The sequence below is a fragment of the Pinus tabuliformis genome, chromosome 7 (assembly GCF_031772625.1).
Source record: "Pinus tabuliformis cultivar Carrire ecotype Pingquan chromosome 7, CPIR1, whole genome shotgun sequence".
In the NCBI taxonomy this organism is placed as follows: Eukaryota; Viridiplantae; Streptophyta; class Pinopsida; order Pinales; family Pinaceae; genus Pinus; species Pinus tabuliformis.
Window position 1 is genome coordinate 308,007,768 of NC_142293.1, and position 6,595 is coordinate 308,014,362.

The window sequence follows — 6,595 nt, forward strand, 5'->3', positions numbered from 1 at the left end:
ACATATTAACTAAACTAGTTTTGCATGTATGCCACTTCATATTTAATGGTCTCTTTTACATTATCAAGTAGATAAGATGCATATTGATTTCTTTGTGGACTCATCAATACCACCATAATTTTATTATCATCTTTGAGAAGATAGGTGTGTTGCAAGGAGCATATAAAGAGGTGTCATCCTCATATGAAATTTCTTAATGTTATGAATTTTTTGTTATATCTTCTCTACCTAACCACAAAATTTCCTTCAGGCTATAGTTTATGAGATATAAAAAGGATATCAAAAGAATTGATTCCACTTTTGATTAATGCATGGAAAAGGAGATGCAACCATAACTATAAACATGCACAAAATTGGACAAGAAAAATAATCTTCACTAAGTGAAGATTCACATTAATTTCAAAGGCCACCTAATAGCCAACATAATTCTATGTTAAAACATAACTACAAGGAAAAAGGGAAAAAACATTCTAATAGAAATAAAATTAAAACAGGTTCAATATTTCAAAATAATTATACCATGAATATTTTCTTACAATTAATCACCAAAATAAAAGAAGAAAAGAGTAGACAGGTTATTACCCATTACTATTTCATGTTCTATAATTTTCCATTTTCATATCTAAATTCCCTTTTAATATAATGAAATGTCGCTTATATAAATTCATTAACAACTTCTATTACTTTAATAGATTATACAATTTACATACAAATACTAAACATACAACTGTAACATTTCACCAATTTCATTTTTCCTAATCCATAATCATCCTTCATGATTGATTTTGAAAATATCCATGTAAAGTCTATCTCCATATAAAATTTATTTTGACTTCTATGATATTGACTATTTGTATATTGTATATTTTAATTTCAACACTGAAATATGTGGAATTTAAGAAAAACCAATGTCACTGTCATTGTAAATCATTATAAAAATGGGTATTTTCAAAAATGATATTTTGAATTTTAGTTATACTTCAAACTTTTTAATACAAACCTTTATACTATACATATACATATAACGTATAAGGATAATTCTTAATATTTCTCCATTTTCACTTCAGAATGCAAATTTCATTTTCCAATTTATTTATTTCCCTTAAATTGTTTTAAGTTTCATAATCGTTAGCTATTATAATTTAGTTGAGATTACGGATTTTCATAATAAAGGTAGAAAAGTTTTGCAATCCTGATGAGGAAAATAGTTTCCAGATTTTGATGAACAGGCCAACTATGATCATGTTGCTGAAAATTCTACTTTAGTCTAGAAGAACTTTTTGGTACCCTATTTTTGAAGACAAAAGACTATGGTTTGATGTTTCTTTTAGGATGGATGGGAATAGAAAAGATGACATTGTAATGAAGAAAAATAAAATCATTTCTAGCTCAGATTTAAACGATTAGTTGCCAGTTCTAGATTCAAGCTTTGAAGAGTATCCTTTGTAGGCCTAGGTTTCAAGAGGAAACCAGAGGAGAGAATTTCCAGCCTTAGTCATGGAAATAACAACACATAATTAAAGAATTACACTTTTGGGTAATTTAGTCCAAACAAAACCGAATGGGAGGATAGCATAAAACAGAGGCTGACAGGTTGATTTGACAAAGAACTTAGTCAGCTAGCCAGTCTACCAACATAATCTTGACTTTTCTGAGAAATGTTTTCCTAATCCATTCTATTTTGCTATTGATGAACCAGTTAAAAGTGTTTGCATTCCAAGAGATGATGTCAACAATGTGTTCAGAGTCTCATTCAAAATCAATGGATTGTTGTTTTAGAGGCACATTTTAATACCTTCTATGACTGGAATCAACTCAGCCTGGCTATTTACTTTCATGCCATTATTCTGTAGAAACACTACCTTCATTAGGCCATTCTAACTGCTGATATGAAACAAAAGCTCTGCTATAAGGAACAATATTTGCATCTATTGAAAGTAATTTTAACTTTAAAAACACTGGCTGGAAATTATGTAATATGTTAAAAAAAACTACCACTGACAAAACAAAAATTTCATACGGTCCTCCTCAGAACATTTTTGACAATCTTGAAAAAATTCTTGAATTGTTTCTCCTTGGCAATTGCTTTACTCATGACAGATTCACTGAATTTCATCGTCTTGTCCCATAATTGGTTCACAAAAAGAAACCTCATACACAGTGAAATATATATATATATATATATATATATATATATATATATATATAATATGTATATATATATATATATATGTATATATATATATATATGTATATATATATATATGTATATATATATATATGTATATATATATATCTATATATATATATCTATATATATATATACATATATATATATACATATATATATATATACATATATATATATATACATATATATATATATACATATATATATATATACATATATATATATATACATATATATATATATACATATATATATATATACATATATATATATATATACATATATATATATATATATATATATATCGAGAGAGAGAGAGAGCTCAAACTTAATGTATTAGCCCTTGGCTACGATATAATTTTATTTCCCATAACCTCAAGGTAAATAAACTAGTTTTAATGATAAAATAGAAAATTAAAAGATTTTTTTTTTGTTTATGTATAAAGTGCACTAGTTATGGTCACTATTTCCCAATCTGGTCCCCTAAAAATGGGTAATTCTCAATGCTTGGTGTGCCTTAGTACTTATGAAATTGGAATATTCATAAATTGGTAACAGTGCAGGTGCACAATCTCGATGTCATCTCCGAAAAGAAAATTCACGGCCACGGTGATTCTTTGTAGACTGCTAAGATTCCAAAGCGCTAAGAAGAATTTGAGCTGAACAGTGTGACAGAGTGGAGTTTGAACTGGGTGGCCAAGTGAACTGTGTGGCAGAGTTAATCATGCTCAAAGCTGAAAGGGAATGCATCATGCGCCGGGTATATATATGTAACACTCAAATAGTGTAGGGATGGAGTCTTACTTGCAGAAACCTTTAATAAATAGCAAACAACCCAAGAACTCAAAAAGACCACCGTTACTACTACACTCACTACACGGCATGTTTAACTAACTACAAGAAAAACTTAAAATGACACGGGTTAACGAGCAGTGACCACTTAGATCCAGTGCAAACTCCACTTTTAGGCAAAAAAAATTTACAGTTTAAAAGAGGTCAGAAGCCTTAAGCTATGAAGCTCGAAGAGACAAATGTGAAAAATAACAGAAAAATTCATGGTGACGTTAATATAATTAAGGGATTCGTGGATACCTGGAGATCGATATCACCGATTTGAGAACCGAATTTTCTCACAGGACAAATTTTGTAGCCATTCTCTCAGCTCGAAATTCTCTGGATTCGAAATTCTCCAGGGTTGCATTCTCTTGTTCTGGAATGAGTTTCCCACCGTCAAGGAGTCGAGTTACCATCTTTTCATGGTTTGGTTGAGGTACATTAAGCTGGTTCATACCTAAACTTGAGAGGGGACAGTAAATCCATCTTATTTATCACAGTCTAACAAGGGCCGTATTGAGAAATTAAACAGCCGATTTGGGTTAAGGCTGAGAATTATAGTCGCAAGCTAGATCCTAGCCGAGCCACATTGAAACTGGGAGCCAATTTGCCCAGTTTAGAGGACCATCATCTGCTCAAAGGCTAAGGGCCAATTTTATTGCACGCAACAATAATGACAACAAATATGATGGTCATAGGACGATTCTCTCATGCTCTTAGCAGGGCTCAACTTCGGTGACATTGAAAAGAAGGGCGTAATTATTGGTGGACTGAGTGCCTTGAGCCTAGACTTCCTGGGTGTAAACACCATCAATTGCACGTTGTATATCTTTGTGTGGAGACTGTATCGAAATTCTAGTGAATTTGAAGCAACATATATATCTCTTTGGATCGATTTCCCAAACCTACAATGGTGAACCGTCTCAGTTGTTTCAATCGGTCCAAACAATAACTTTATCTGATCACAAGGACAAGTTCAGTCAAGCAAATCGAAACTCTTATTGAAGGCCGAATTGGGTGATCACTCCTGTACGTGGCACTTACTAGTTGGTGGCCATTGCTTAATTTAATTATTAAAGCAGAGGTATGCAGGACAGAGACAGAGAATTTGTTTGGAGTGATCTTTAAATTCCAGAGAGGAGTCCCAAATTTCGAAAGGATCCCCACTGCCGGAAGATCGAGCTGCTGCCTCATTGTTGTGGTAAAAGATCAATGTACCCAGGCCGAAACTCCTTCAGCAAAGGTCCAAATTTCCTCTTTGCGTTTTCACTGGGTCATAAATCTGGAGCTGTTTGTATGTAGTCTGAAGACTGGAAATTTCTGAGCAAAAAATTATCAGTTGTTGGTTTGAATTGCTGGTCGAGTTCCCTTCCACCAGAAACACTTTCCTCTTGACCGAAATCACCATTTAATCTTCTGGAGGCCGTACTTATTTGTAGAAGCTGAGTTCTGGGCATAGAGGGACGATATTTCTTGCTACAACCAAGGTTGTGGGCTACCATTACTTGCTGGGCGTATTTTCTTCCCAAGAGGGCCGATATCAGACACTGACAAGACTGTGTGCCACTTGCTATTTAGTGTGAGTACTGCGGGAGAGTTTGGGTCTCTGTGGGTTGAGCTAACACAAGAGACAGATGTGAAAAATAACAGAAAAATTAAGACCTTGGGGACGCAAATGTGAAAAATGACAAAAATGATCCGAACGAAGGAAGGGCTATAGCAGTAAGAGAAAATTTGATGATTTGTAAGTCGAACCTAATTTGTGTACGGTCTAACCTCCTCCTGTACAAACCTCTCCAAGCCTAATGAAGAATCAGATCAAGGCAATTTCGGTGGAAGTTTGGTCTTTGAATGTCGTGAGTTTGAAATAAAAATGTCTAGAGCAAACCTGGGGTGATTTTGGCATAAGTATACTCTTAACTGGCGTAATTTTTCAAGGGCTTGTATTGAATGAGAGCGTGCAAGGCTCTCATAGTTTTGTCAAATGTCTACTTTTTAAATAGAATGAGTTTCAGTTTCAAAGAGATGACGCCATATGCAAATCTGATTTTACCAAAATGGAATGAGCTTCAAAGGGATGATGCTAGGTGCAAATCGAGTGATGTTCGCTATAATTTTCGATTCGAATGGCATGAATTTTGAAAGGGCTGATGTCCAAGGCAAGTTTGGGGAAAGTTGGCACAAGTCTGCTATTTGAATAGAATCATAATTTCTTGGATGCACGTTTCTTGACACACTTACAGAAGAAATAAATCCTCATTCTATACAAAACATTTTTATTTCAATAATCCTCTGTGGATAGAATCATTAGGATGTGACTGTAATAAAAATAAAATAAAAAATCATTTAGATCGAAGTTTTGTACATTAAAATGCCTATAGGTCCTAAGAGTTGAACCTAGGCTCTGATACCATATGTAACAGCCCAAAATAAATATCTAATTAACTTATTAACATTAACTTAAATCAGAGTGGCCCTTACCTAGCCAAATAAACATGTGATTAATAAAACTAAATTCAACTATGAATAGTGCTTACCTGTAGTAGAAGTAGGCTTACCGCAATAAGGTTTTGGGGACGACTCTCCACCCAACTGTAGGCTCAATTGTGCAAGGATTCTGCTACAACTGGCCACCCCCGAGCCTTCAATCAACGTACTACTGCCAGTGACTCCTAAGTCTTAGTATATCGTTCTCCCAAGAGAATGAAAGATGGAATCTCAGAATGATAGAATGCAAGAATGCCTCTCATCTTCCTTGTCATCTATTAAATAGAACAAACATTGGAAGAGGAACCACATGCACACACTCCATGTGTCTCATGCAACTTTCTTTTGATTTCTTTCTTTTTGATAGTTTCCTTTTCTTGTTTTATTTCCTTCTTTTTGATAGTTTCCTTTTCTTGTTTTTATTTCTATTTATTCTTATTTAGAGTTTTTATATGGTTATTACTATTTTTATTTTTATTATTTTTATTTATTTTCCTGTATATATTTTTTAATATCATTTATATTTTAGCATTTATGATTTATTATCTTTATTATTTTTATTATTTATTATTAATTAATTAATTTATTATTATTAATTATTATTTGTGCATTATTTATTATTTATTATTATATTATCATTTATTATTTTTATTATTTATTACTTATTATCAAGGGGAGGGATATTACAAATTCAAGTTCCATAGAGACAGGATAGGGGTGACAAATAATCCCTTTCTTGTTGAGAGGGAGTGTTGAAAATAGCAACAAGAAATGCTAAAAATAGAATTTCTATAGATAGCATTTCGGGATATATTCCAAATTTAGTTTGTCCTTAAATTAAAATTGAGAATTAAAACTTGAATTTAGTCTCACGAGCTATTTGAAAAATAATTAATTAATTCATCTTCAGTTAATTAGTTGGTGAAATTCAAACATGAAGTCTTTGTGAAGACATGCAACAATTATCCCTTTGATTGAGGAAGTTATCTCTTAATTAAGGAGATAAGGATGAGTTGTATTTGAGTTGTAATTAGTTAGCTTAGTCAACTGAGTTAAGTCCAATTAAATTATTTCCAAACAGTT